Raw genomic sequence first — 12,684 nt, 5'->3', positions numbered from 1 at the left:
TAAGGACCACTTTAGTCACATTAGGGCCACTTCAATCCTAAACAAGGACAGGCATTTAGGGCTTTAATGCATGTTGATTTTCCACAGTCAGATAAATTGGCTTAACTTGTTAAAGTGTGTCCCTTTGCTTAGAAACTCCAAGTCTCCTTTGTTTTGCACTTCTGCCTGTCCTACAGGAAAGGACTGCTGTGTCACACCCGCTACCCCACGTGTGCACAATCCTCTTTCCTGCCCTAAGTCACTGACTCATCCCTTCCGTCAACTCTTGACTCTCTTTGCAAAGTTTTGTATGCTGCAAGCTATATAAAGAAACAAATTTCATTCAACTGTATTAGCAAGCAGCCTAGAGGAGTTTTTATTTTGGGGGGCAGAGGGGGGGGGGGTTGGACTCTGTACAGAAAAAAACAATTTCCCCAAATCTTCAAACTTTCCAAAACACTTGACTCACATTCCTGAGTTGTCAGGATTACTCTCTGGTTGTGTTTTACTTCTTCATTCACTGTGTTCTTTATTCAGAGCTGATAATTCTTCCAAAATTATTTAAATTATGCTACAATTACCATATTTCACATAGAAATAACAAGTCCGTCTATTCTCTCACTGTAATTAGAGAGTAACATAATGCATTTGAAAATAAATAGCCCAGGCATGAGGTAGTTTTATGGAACAATACAGAACAAGTGGGTGGACAGGAATGTTAGAAATAAAGCCAGGATTTGAGTGGTAAAAATTGGCTCATCTCCATTAGCTTTCCAGAGCTACAATAGCTTGAACTCTTGCATTTGGCAATGAGTGGTAAAATTATAAAAATATGTAGTATCAGGAGAAACATGTCCTTTTAAGCTTTCTTTCAGTGAATTTCTGCTGGCAGCAGCGCAGCTTCAGAACAAATGATCTAAAGTTAGATTTCTGTAGTTGCACTCTTGGCTATAACTCGTGGAGTTACAGCAGAGAAGCTGTGTAGAATGGGGGTGTCTCTGTGATGGTAGGAATGACTGGTAATATGAGATTGCTCCATATTGCAGTGAACTGAATGACCAGGAAATACAAAAGCACAGACCAACACTTTATGATTTGTAATTTTATGTCACTGAGCAAGTGGAGAGTAAGGAACGTTGAAAAATTTCTTTGATTTTTTCCTCCTTCTTGCTAGCATAGCTGCTTCTTTTCCTGGAGCACTGTTTTTGAGCAAAAAAAAAGGCTACATACCTTTAATAAAAATCAGGATACAGGTTTCAAGGTGCTGCTGGAAGTTGTATTCCCATCCTGCCAATCATCCCTAACTTCATCTCACAAGCTCCTACACCATAGCTTTTGTTTATAGCTTCTTACAGGCAGATTTCTGGTTTGTGTAGATTGGTGGGTCTCCCTTGGCATCTTTCAGGAGATCATAGCCAGTGCTCAAAAAAGAATGAAGCACCTAAAATCTGCTTCAGCCATTGTTTTGTTGGCATTAAGAGGTGAAAATCAGACCTTTGTCAGCTTTCTGGTGCAGGATCTATGGATAGAAATATGTGTTGAAACAAGACCTTATCTACTTGTTTGTTTAAGGAAGTCAGGTCATTAAATCCAGTTATTCATAGCAATCTTTACTTGAGAATTTTGTTTGTCTGTTCTGTTTTTCTCTAAGTCAAAATATGACAGCTTAGAAACATCTGATCATAGCTGTGGTATATTTGTTAGGAGTCTTGATAAGATGTGGTGTTACGACTCTCAAAATGTATTCTTCCACTCTTATTTATTTGCTGCTTCTGAATGAAAGCCTATCTTCAAATGGCTTAACATAGCCCATAAATATCATGGATTTGCAAAATATGGAGCATCAAAGAGAAGAATTACATCCTACTCTGTCCTCCCTTATTTCTCAGGCTAATATAAAATGTCATATGTTTCTGTTATTGAACTGGAAACAAATTGTTGCTTTTCTTAAAATGTAGGTTATGGTAAAAGGCTAAACTCCTACACACTTCCATGGGAAATATCATATATATGAATCAACATCACTGCATTTTCCTCCTCCCTGATGCTAGGTGTTGGGCTTCTGATCTCTGCCAGCAGTGAGGTTTGTGTATGTTGTCCCATGGCTGGTCTGATGGCTAGGGTTGTGACCAGTATGTGGTTTTCACTGTTGTTGGCTGACTTTCACATTTACACTATTCCTATCTGAAATTAGCAAAAGTATTTGTGCAGAGCTCTAGTGAGCTGTTAGATTGTTCTGCATGGCTGTCTCAGGTTCCCTACAATGACTGATCCAACACTCATCTCTATTGCCATCCATCATGTTGAGGTAAACCACAGGAGTATTGGAGGACCAAAATTTGCTCAGAATTGTTAATGCTGATAACAATTGAAATACCTGTGACCTTTTAGATGACATCTGCTGTTCTGGGAAGGCTGGGTAGGGAGAGTCAGAATTAAGAATCTGAGAACTTGCACAGTGCTTCCCTCCTCAGATGATAGCTGCCAGGGCCTGCCATCATCACTTATCTGCAGACTAAAGGACATGAGTAATGCTTTGGATGTCACCCCACACCTCCCCCGCTGCTGAGTGGTGCTGCTGCTGCAGCAGAGCCACAATCGCCCCCTGCAATCCAGCGTGGCAGCAGGAATGCAGTCCCACTCACATGTTATATCACAAACATCTGGGCTTAAGTGACACTTTGGCCTTGGCTAGAAAGAAATGCAGAGCTGAATTTGAGTTTTCTTCCCTAGATTTCTGGTAGTTCTTCTCTTACTTCAAGCAGCACACACCTCCTATCCTTCACCACGTTCTCCCTTCTGTAGGTTCTCACTGTCCAGTGTATAAGGATGCTAAGTGTGCACATTCTTCTTTGTGGGTTATTTTTCTGAGAGGGAGAAAGAAAGAGCAAGTCGGTTTGTATTTTTCACTGACACATCTTTAGGAAATAAAGCATATGTCAAAGAGGGATGGCTGAGCAGCGATCTCTGAGATGTGAAGATCTGACAGATGACTGGATGGGAGCAGGAAAGAGGGAGCAGCAGGGGAGCTCAGATGAGATTTCTCTCTGACAGCAGCTGGTTTACCAGTGACTGTGCCCGTAGCTCTTCATACCATGTGCTCATTTGTGCTCATTTATGCTCAGCAGAGAGCCCAAAGGCTGTAAACAAGGGACTGTAAGAGGAACTTGAGGTGAGGAGAATTTAGGAGAGACAAAGACTGGGGATGTGGTGATAGCAGTACTGCATGAAACATGGGTGAGAGATGGATTACTAATACACATTAAGGCTCAGGACACATTACACACATTTGTAGCTTGTTAGACTTAAGTTTGCTTTTCTGCTAATGGAATAAGTTATTTCCCTCTAGCCCCAGTTGCCATAGCTTCATCATTGTATCAGCTCCCCCATCAACAATGACTAGGAGGGCAGACACAAACTTCCACAGCAGCTTGAAATTTCTGCATGGCCAAAAAAAGAGTGTTTCCTACCCAGGGAACGTCTCCTGAATAACCACAGTTAGCAGATGGGAGAGCCAGAGCTCTGAAGTGTGTGTGTGTTTGTGTCAGCACTGGTTCTCTCTTCTGGTGCCGCAATCTCTGCAAATTAGAGGCAGAAGTCACTACAGAGCCAGCTCCTGTAAGCAGAGCTTACCCAAAGCGTAGTGTTCAGCACCTTTTCCTACTCTTGGATTTCTGGTGTGTTTAGTGTGGGTGTTCTGCAAACATGGATAGGACTTATCAAGCTGTGACCTTGAAAGAGCTGCTGCTATGCAAGAAACCAGATTCTGCTGTACAATGCTTGTGGAAAAGTTACTAGCAGTCTACAACAGAGTAATCTGCCACTTCCTTGGTGACTGGAGTTTTTTCACTTGGCAGCATGCCTAGTTCAGAGTTAGTACCAAACAGAGACTAGGTCTATATCTGTTACCTACTTCCACTTGCAAGAGATCTGATCACTGTTCCCTTTGTCAAGGTTAAGCGTCACCCTTTTGCAGTTCAGTATTATGTTTTTATATGGCTTGAGTTTTATTGAAGTCCTAGGGAAAAGCACAACAGCAATAATGTTTTTGCAAGCCTTCAAGGACATAGTAGGATACAAAAAAGTGAAAAGACTTGGGTTAATTACCCCCAGATTTCCAGAATCTGTGTTACTCCTCATGTATGTGATTTGATGTAAAGCATTGTGGAATTTTGCAGGACCTGTAAAAGAAAGTGTTGTGCCATGTCAGGAAACAAATGGCCACTGGAAAGCCTGGCGTCAGAGAGTAAACCAGATGCTTTGCATGGTATTTTTTTCACCAGGCTGAAAGATGATGCAACAGTATTCTTTATAGATAGACAATGGACCTAGTCTGCAAAAAATGGTCCAAAACATAAAAAGACCACGAGTTTACTCTGCAAAAGATAAGCAAGCCAGCATTTTTTATTTTCCTAATCTAGGACTATGAAGATCTAGCAATAAAAAGTGAAATGGAAAGTGAAATGGAAATTGCATGCCAAACTAGTGACACTGTCTTTTTCCTTCCAAGAATTCTATCACAGTCAGAGTTCTCACTACTTTGTCTTGCTGCCCTCACTAGTAAGTTTCAGAAACTCTCTGGAAAGATAAATATTTACAGCTTTTATGATTGCATCACTGGAATGCTGTCAGAAGAAAATGCCTGCCCTGAGCAAGGTATTGAATTGCCAAAGAAGTTATCTCTTTGTAATCAAGGAACCAGAGATCTCTGACTTTTCTCAGCTCTGCTTACAAGACTTGGTTGAAAAGAGGGAAAAAAATGCTACATCCAAATGGATAGCTTAAATGCCCTTAAAGCAAATATCTGACCTTCAGAAAGAGTTGACAAGAATTTGTTGTGGAGACAGAAGGGAGAAGGGAAGCAGATTGCTAATTGCAAGGCTAGTGTTTATTATCTAGATGAGCTTAAACCACAGGAAGACATAGGATGTCATTGCAAATCTCCAGTGCTTCACTTCACACCACAACAAGGACTTGGGCTCATTTACTCAAGAATATTCACTGTTAGATGTGGGCAATTTCTTTGAAAAATAAATATGACTCAGCCATACACCAGTCAATTTTATTGCATTGTAAATCAATTATATTCCTCATAATTTAATTTAACTTGCACACATTTTAACAGCTTACAGAATTCTTAATATTGATAAGTTTCCATATTAAATTTTTTTAATTGCATCCAAAACAGGCCCTTCCCATCTACACATATTTGAAATACCAGCATTTTTTTGAATCAGACCAATGTCTACTTTTCATGCTGCATTACTTTGGTTCAGGTGCCTGCTTGCAAGGTTAAAAGTGTCAGTGCTCCTTTCCCACTGAGAGGTGTGCTTTGGAGTGCTTTTGTACCAGCTGAGAAATCTTTGGAGGAAAACAGTAATTATATGACAATGTTCTTTTTTTGTCTTTTGTATTACAATAGCAAAGAAATGCACAAAAGTCACAAGATCTGACATCATCGTTAGCCCTGGAAATTCAGACTGCTTTAAATAAGACAATGTCATGGATGAGACAGAGCAAATGACAACCCACCATTGATCCAACAGGATCAGAATTTTTACCCTTCTTAATTATTTCACATACTCAATCCTACTGTCACCTCGGTGTTATGTCAAGTCTCATCTTCACTTCCCAGCAGGAACATCACTGTTCAACCAGCAAGACCATCCCCCGGCATTCACCTTCACACAGCCCCCAGGTCTCTAGGATCTTCCTCCATGTTCAGGACCTTTCTTCTAGGCAAGATCTCCACCTTTCTTTTTTTCAGGCCACCTTCTTTTTATTGAAACCACTTCCTATTGGGAGCCTGTCCTTTTATCACCAGCTCTTCTTTACAGAATTCAAGGACTCCGTTTTCCCCAGTCTCAGTAGTCTGAAGCACAACACATATGGTCAGCCTTGTAACTGGTGGCTCTGTCTCTTGTCTCTTCATTAATTGCAGGATTCAGGATGTATCACTTCTGTTTAATCCAGGTGTAACCAAAATTTGTTACCTGTACCAGTTGCAGTTAGTAGCTGGCTTCTAGGCTGAGCTTGATGGTCCAGCTTTAGACAGCTTGATGGTCAGTTTTAGACATTCTCCCCAATACACAGCCAAATATCTGTTCCCTGTAGCTTTCACAATTTAGGTTATTTTTTCACCTAGGGCAGACAGGGCAGAGACTTTCTACCTTTCTCACCCAGTGTTAGCATGGACTAGGATTGAAGTTCTTGGGGCGAATGCTTGAGGACAAACAGATACTGAAGTGCATTCTGGTTGGGGAAACACTGCTGAATCCTACCTGGGTTCTACTGGAAGAAAGAGACTGGTTGGGAATAACTTGCACATTTCTATCTTCCCTGCCAGTCCCTGAAGGCCACCCTTAGGTTGCCAAGCCAGATTCAGCAGCACAATCGTGCAAATTTAGTTGTGAGGGAGATGTTAGGATGAGTTAGACTAAACAATACCAGAGTTAATAAAAACACTGGCAAAAATTGACATCAGCACATGCAAAGAATAGGCAACCCTGCATTACTATGCTTTTCAAACTAGCATGAGCTCAATGCACTAAATCCTAGAGTGCATCCTCATGAGAGCACAGCTATATTGCTTCCAAATTCAATCCAGCTCACATGGAGCCCATGGGGACATCTCCACATTGTGAGCAGAGTTACCATGCCACCTAGTTAATTCTCTGCCAGCTGACTAGGAGGAGACTGTCATTATTTTGGATTTGGATGGGTTAATATAAACTAAAGCCCACTTGCCTGTATTTCATACAAGCTAAAAAAGACAAGGATAAATCTGGTGGCTAGGATGTTATTATGTTACTGGAAATCTGCTCCATATTTGCAGTACTTCAATGCAGATTTTATTAGATACTCTTCTGCCTTTTTTTTTTCTGTATTTCCAGGAGCTAATTTCTATTTGCATTGTTATTTCAGCTGGATCAGATAGCTATGCTTCACTTCATTTAAAATGGCTGAAAATTATTTAAGTCTGTTCATTGTGAAAAGAAGCCCCAGAGTGCTGGGCATTTGCAACAGAAAACTATTTTTAGTCTGTTTTCTTAAGGAAGCAATGCCTGTTCAGTGGTTTGTTCACCCATCTATCAATTTAGCTTTAATAACTATGAACATCAGACTGATTTCAGGCAGATTTGTCAAATTTGCAACATTCCTGCAAATTGTATTAAAACCCTGTGGTTAGGTAGAAAAAGCCTATTATTTCCTTCGTGATGCAGGAACAGGAGGCACTCAGGCACTGTTCTTTTGGGTGAGAGCAGACTGACCTGTTCATCTTGTTACTGATTGACTAGGTGCTGAGCTTGAATTCAGCTATAGCACATCTAGTCTCTTCCCTGGCTGGTAATTAGAGGAGTGAGGTGAAACTATTGTAGGAGAGATGAGGGACATGTAAGTAAACTTTGCAACATGAAGGGAAACCCATGGTTATTGAGTCCAGCTTTGTGAGAAACACAGAAACAAATCTGTAAGACAGCAAACTTCATTAATTCTGCTGCCCGTGTCATACTGTCTTCTCTTCCTCTGAAGTTTCTTACTCTGAATTTTTTTCTTCCATTTATATTCAGTAATCTCACCTGAATGATTCCGATCTTTTCAGCTGGCAGTTTGAAGATATCTGTCATTGCCATTGAGCCTACATTTCCTGAATAAAAAGACAGTCACCTTTCTGGGCATCTCCTCCCTGAGCTGCTGGGGCTCACAGAAGCTCGAGCAGCACATCCATTCTCTGTCAAACACTTTGTGCCACTTTCCTTCCTTTTATTTTTTGGGGAGCGAATGTTGAATATGTAACTCACGTTGACACTGGGGACCTTTTATGTCACAGTTGACAGTTATGATTTGTCATGCTGGTTATGTCTGGATAATTTTCTTTTAGGTGGAAGATTTCAGAAATTGAAAGCATAGAGATTTTTAGCAAAAAATGCTTTTAAAGTTCAACCTCAAATGTGGAAGTTATAGGATGGCCACCTGAGGAGGTGAGAGGGAAAAAAAAAAGGAAAAAGAGAAGAATTGTTTGGGTGTGCATTTAAGGTACATGTGAATCTGGGGAAGGAACGAAAGAGAAAAGAGAGTGACAAAATTATAGAGTGGAAATGCAAAAAGCCACACAAAAAAGCAATGAGGAATGTCTTTGAAAAATACCTTTAAGTTTCAAGGGCTCTGATACAGACTGTTGTTAACTGACGAAGTGAAGAACAAAAGAAGGCTGCGTGGTATCATATTATTTTGTTTATTGCCTTTCATTTTATTCTTAAAAATGTTAATACTTCACTCACTTCTTGACAATTGCTGAACAGCAGATGTCTTGGATGAACTGACAGCATGCATTTGCATCCTGAGCACCACAAATTGATTTGACAGCTAAACTGGACAATTTAAACAAAAGGTGGTTACAATCAAGAGTACAGCTTATGTTCTTGTCAAAAGAAACCCTGGAAAACACTGGTTCATTTGACACAAATATTCCATTCAACCTCAGAGAAATACTTTGCTTAGAAGAAAAACAGAAGACAATACAGTCTACCTCTCCAATTTTACTTTTCCTGCTTCTTCAGTGAGTAAGCATGAAGTGGGAACCCTAACCCCCTGTCTAAAGCATTTTCTGGGAATCAAGCATTTCCTGACAGGAATCAAGATTTGCTTTTTTTTTGTGGGGGAATACCAGTAAATAAACACACGGGGTTGGTAAAGATATTAAAGCACAACATCTTCCTAGGAATAGTTTAATCACTCTTTTCCTTTTTTTTTTTCTTTTACAAGGAAATTAAACAATTCAATCTGTACCCTTTGGCACAGCTTATGCTGTGGTAGCCCTGTGGCATTCCCTCATGACATATAGACTTCCCCTACAGGAAGAAAGGGGAACTGGTTCTCACGCATCTTTTCCAAGAGCTCCAGTTACTACTCCACTTATTTTTAATCTGGCCCTTGACATTTTTTTGGGTCTTTTAGTGCTGAAATTATTTGGCTAGTCAGTCATGTTTGCAAACAATCTCGACATGACAGCAACCACACTGGCAGCTTTACTGGTGCTTTTTTTAATGGTCTTCTTGCCAGTTATGCTTAGAGCTGTCCTGGGAGGTTGCAGCTCAACCAGAGCCCACTGCACACAAGTGTCCTACAACTTACATTCCTTCCAACAAGCCTTATCTTGTGCTTTCTTTATTGGTGTCCTGATTTTGGCTGAGACTGGATCAATTTTCTTCCTAGTGCCTGGTGCAACACTGTGTTTTGGATTAAGTATGAGAATAATGTTGACAACACACTGATGTTGAGCTGTTGCTAAGTAGTTCTTTCTCTAAACCCAGGACTTTCCGGTTTTCCATGCTTTGCCAGTGAGGAGGCACAAGCAAGCCAAGAGGGAGCAGCACCACCAGGAGAGCTGATCTGAACTGACCAAAGAGATATTCCACACCACAGAGCATCATGCTCACTGTATAAACTAGAGAGAGTTGGCTGGGAGGGGCAATCTCTGCTCAGGGACGGGCACCATCATTCAATGGATGATGTGCATCACTGGGTTTTATTTCCCTCGAGTTTTATTTCTCTCTCTCTCTCTTTGTTACCTCCCTTTTCATTACTATTAGTAGTAGTAATAGTATTAGTACTATATTGACTTTATTTCAATTATGAAACTGTTATTTTAAACCACAAGTTTTTCCCTTTCCCAATTCTCCTCCCTGTCCCAGTGGGGTGAGGGAGTGTGTGAGTGGCAGTGTGGTACTTGGTTGCTGCTAGGGTTAAACCATGACAGTTGGTATTTCATTTACAATTATATTGCTTCCAAACGTTTACAGAAGCTTTATTAGATCCATCTGGTATTCATAATCCTCCCAAACTGTGCCAAACCCAAATAATCTGTATCACAAGCAAATTTTACCACCAGACCATTCATCCTTTCAGACTATACAGAATAGTGGCTCCCGCCAGGGTCCTTGGGGCTTCCTGCTATTAACCTTTTTCCATTTTAAGAGGCAGTAATTTATTCTAGCTCTTTATAGTCTCTCTTTCAGATAGTTTTTAACTCACTCTATGATTTTACCTTTCACGTCTGATTCTCAAGCTCCTTTCCATCCTCTTGGAAAAAGACTTTACTGACAGAATTTCAGGCTCTCAATTAATTTTGTCTCTTCATCCTTCACTAGTCAGTTTTTTAATACTGAAATAGTGTTTACATCTTAGAAAATAAATGCTCTTCCCGCCATTAGTAAGTGACTTCATTTTGGCTTATCAAAACTAGTGCATGGGAGGCATATTTGCTAGTTTTTCTCCCCCTACTGTTATTACTGTTTGCTTCCAGTCTATAATAGTCCCCCAGCTGCCTCAGAAATACACCTTTAATTATTTGCCTCAACACTGACTAAAACTCTATAACCTGTGAAATTCCTAAAATCAACATTAGTTCCACTTTAGAGAGGGAATATTTTGTTTTTTCATTTTCTCCTTGCAAAGTAAATGTTTGCCATAACACATTGCCTGGGCTTTTTGAGGTCAGTTTAACAGCCCATTTAATTCAAAGGCCATTTTTCATTTTGTGGAATGGATTTTTTGAATTGAGCTGCTTCTTATTTTAGTTCTTACTGGACATTCTTATATCACCTGCTGCCAGTTATGTAATGTGATTTAATTTCACCTTTTCAAAGATGTCTCTAGGAGTCTTTTGCCTTTGTTGCTCGTAAAAACTAAGAAACCCTTGAATTTCCCACAGGTAGTTATTTCCTGCCATTTGATTATACTAATTACTGTGATAGTCATAGAATCTTTAGGCTGGAGAAGCCCTTTAAAATCAACCATTAACCCAGCACTGCCAGGTTCACCTCTAAACCATGTCCCAAAAAGCCCCACCTAGATGTTTTTTAAATACCTCCAGAAGTGGTGATTCCACCACCTCCCAGGGCAGCCTGTTCCAATGCCTCACAACCCTTTTGGTGAAGAAACTTTTTTCTAATATCCAATCTTTCCATGGCACAACTTGAGGCTATTTCCTCTCATTCTGTAGTTTGTTACTTGGGAGAAGAGGCTGGCCCCTACCTGGCCACACCCTCCTTTCAGGCAGTTGTGGGGAGGGATAAGGTGCCCCTCGAGCCTAATTTTCTCCAAATTAAACTCCTCCAGCTCCCTCAGTCACTCCTTGTAAGACTTGTGCTCCAGCCCCCTCCCAGCTCTGTTGCCCTTCTCTGGACCCTCTCCAGCACCTCAATGTCTTGTAGGAAGGAGCCCAAAACTGAACACAGGATTTTGAGGTGTGGCCTCACCAGTGCCCAGTACAGAGGGACAATCCCTGCCCTGGTCCTGCTGGCCACACTACTGCTGACACAGGCCAAGCTGCTGCTGCTCTTGGCCACCTGGGCACATGCTGGCTCTTGGTGCTGACAACCAGCACCACTTAGGTCTTTTTCCCCAGGGCAACTTTCCAGCCACTCTGCCCCCAGTCTGCAGCACTGTCTGGGGTTGCTGTGACCCAAGTGCAGGACTCAGTATTTCACCTTGTTACATGTCACAGCCTTGGCCCATCCATCCAGCCTGTCCTGATCCCCCCACAGAGGGATCCCCCCGCTACCCTCCTGCAGATCAACACTCCTGCCCAACCTGGTGTCTGCAAGCTTACTGAGGGGGCAGTCCATCTCCTCACCCAGGTCATTGATAAAGACACTGAACAGGACTCACCCCAATACTGAGCCCTGGGGGATGATGAGTGTGCATAAACAAATGTGTATCTCTGCCAAATATTTTCCTTCTTCACTTATGAATGGAGGACTTTCTGTTTTTAAAGATTATAGTATCACTAGTTCATCCTCAGTTCCTTCAAATGTGTACAGACCAATCACCTCAACATTTTTGGTATAATATTTGCTGAACTTTTCAACAGGTTTGTTTTTCTTTTGTTTCGCTGGGGTTTTTTTAAAATTCTATTTAAAAATAACAGCTTATTGAAATAAAAAATCTTAACAGCTGGTAAATCTCTATCTATTTGTACTCAAAAAGAGGTTTTAGAAGTGGTTGACTTTAAAACCTTATACAGCTATCTCTTTCAACACCTCTTCTGGAGGCAGAAAAGTGGAAATGCAGCTGCACATCTGTCATGGCTGAGGGCACTGTTAATTGAACTTGTGCTAAGTCACTGATAGCAGCTGAGTGGATTGAGGTGACTGAAGAACTGGCTATACCTGGGCTGCAAGTGAGTAAACTTCCTTTCATACCTTTTAATCGTGACCTCTGTATTTGTGTTTGCCCAAGGCGGGCTGTGTGGGAGGTTTGCTTTTCCTCTATTTTACTTTGTCAGCCAGTTGTGTTGAAGTGTGGCACTAATGCCATAAATACTCTTGTTCTTCTCTTTCTCAGCAATCACCTTTGAGTTCAATTAAAGGCTCACATTGCTTTATCATTGTCAAAACTTTCTTAACCACAGAGACCCAGTCTCAGCAGCAAACCCTTAGAAAAACAGCATGGATGAAAGGATGCAATGAGCAATAGCCTGTGTGGCCCATCTCGCCTCAATTATCACAAGGCAATAGTGGGGGGGAGTACTTGTCTTCCCACAGCTTCCTGGATTCTCATCAATATCTTGAGATGCAAAGGAAAATCACAGCCACTCAACATTTTGATACATTAGGTGAGGCATCTGTCACAAAACTCATTGAACTTAAAGGATGATTTTTCCATTGATTTCAATAATTCTAGATGTGGTCAGATTCAGCT

This window comes from Catharus ustulatus, chromosome 1, assembly GCF_009819885.2.
Source record: "Catharus ustulatus isolate bCatUst1 chromosome 1, bCatUst1.pri.v2, whole genome shotgun sequence".
In the NCBI taxonomy this organism is placed as follows: domain Eukaryota; kingdom Metazoa; phylum Chordata; class Aves; order Passeriformes; family Turdidae; genus Catharus; species Catharus ustulatus.
The sequence above is the reverse complement of the archived record's forward strand: the minus strand, read 5'-3'. Positions refer to the sequence as shown.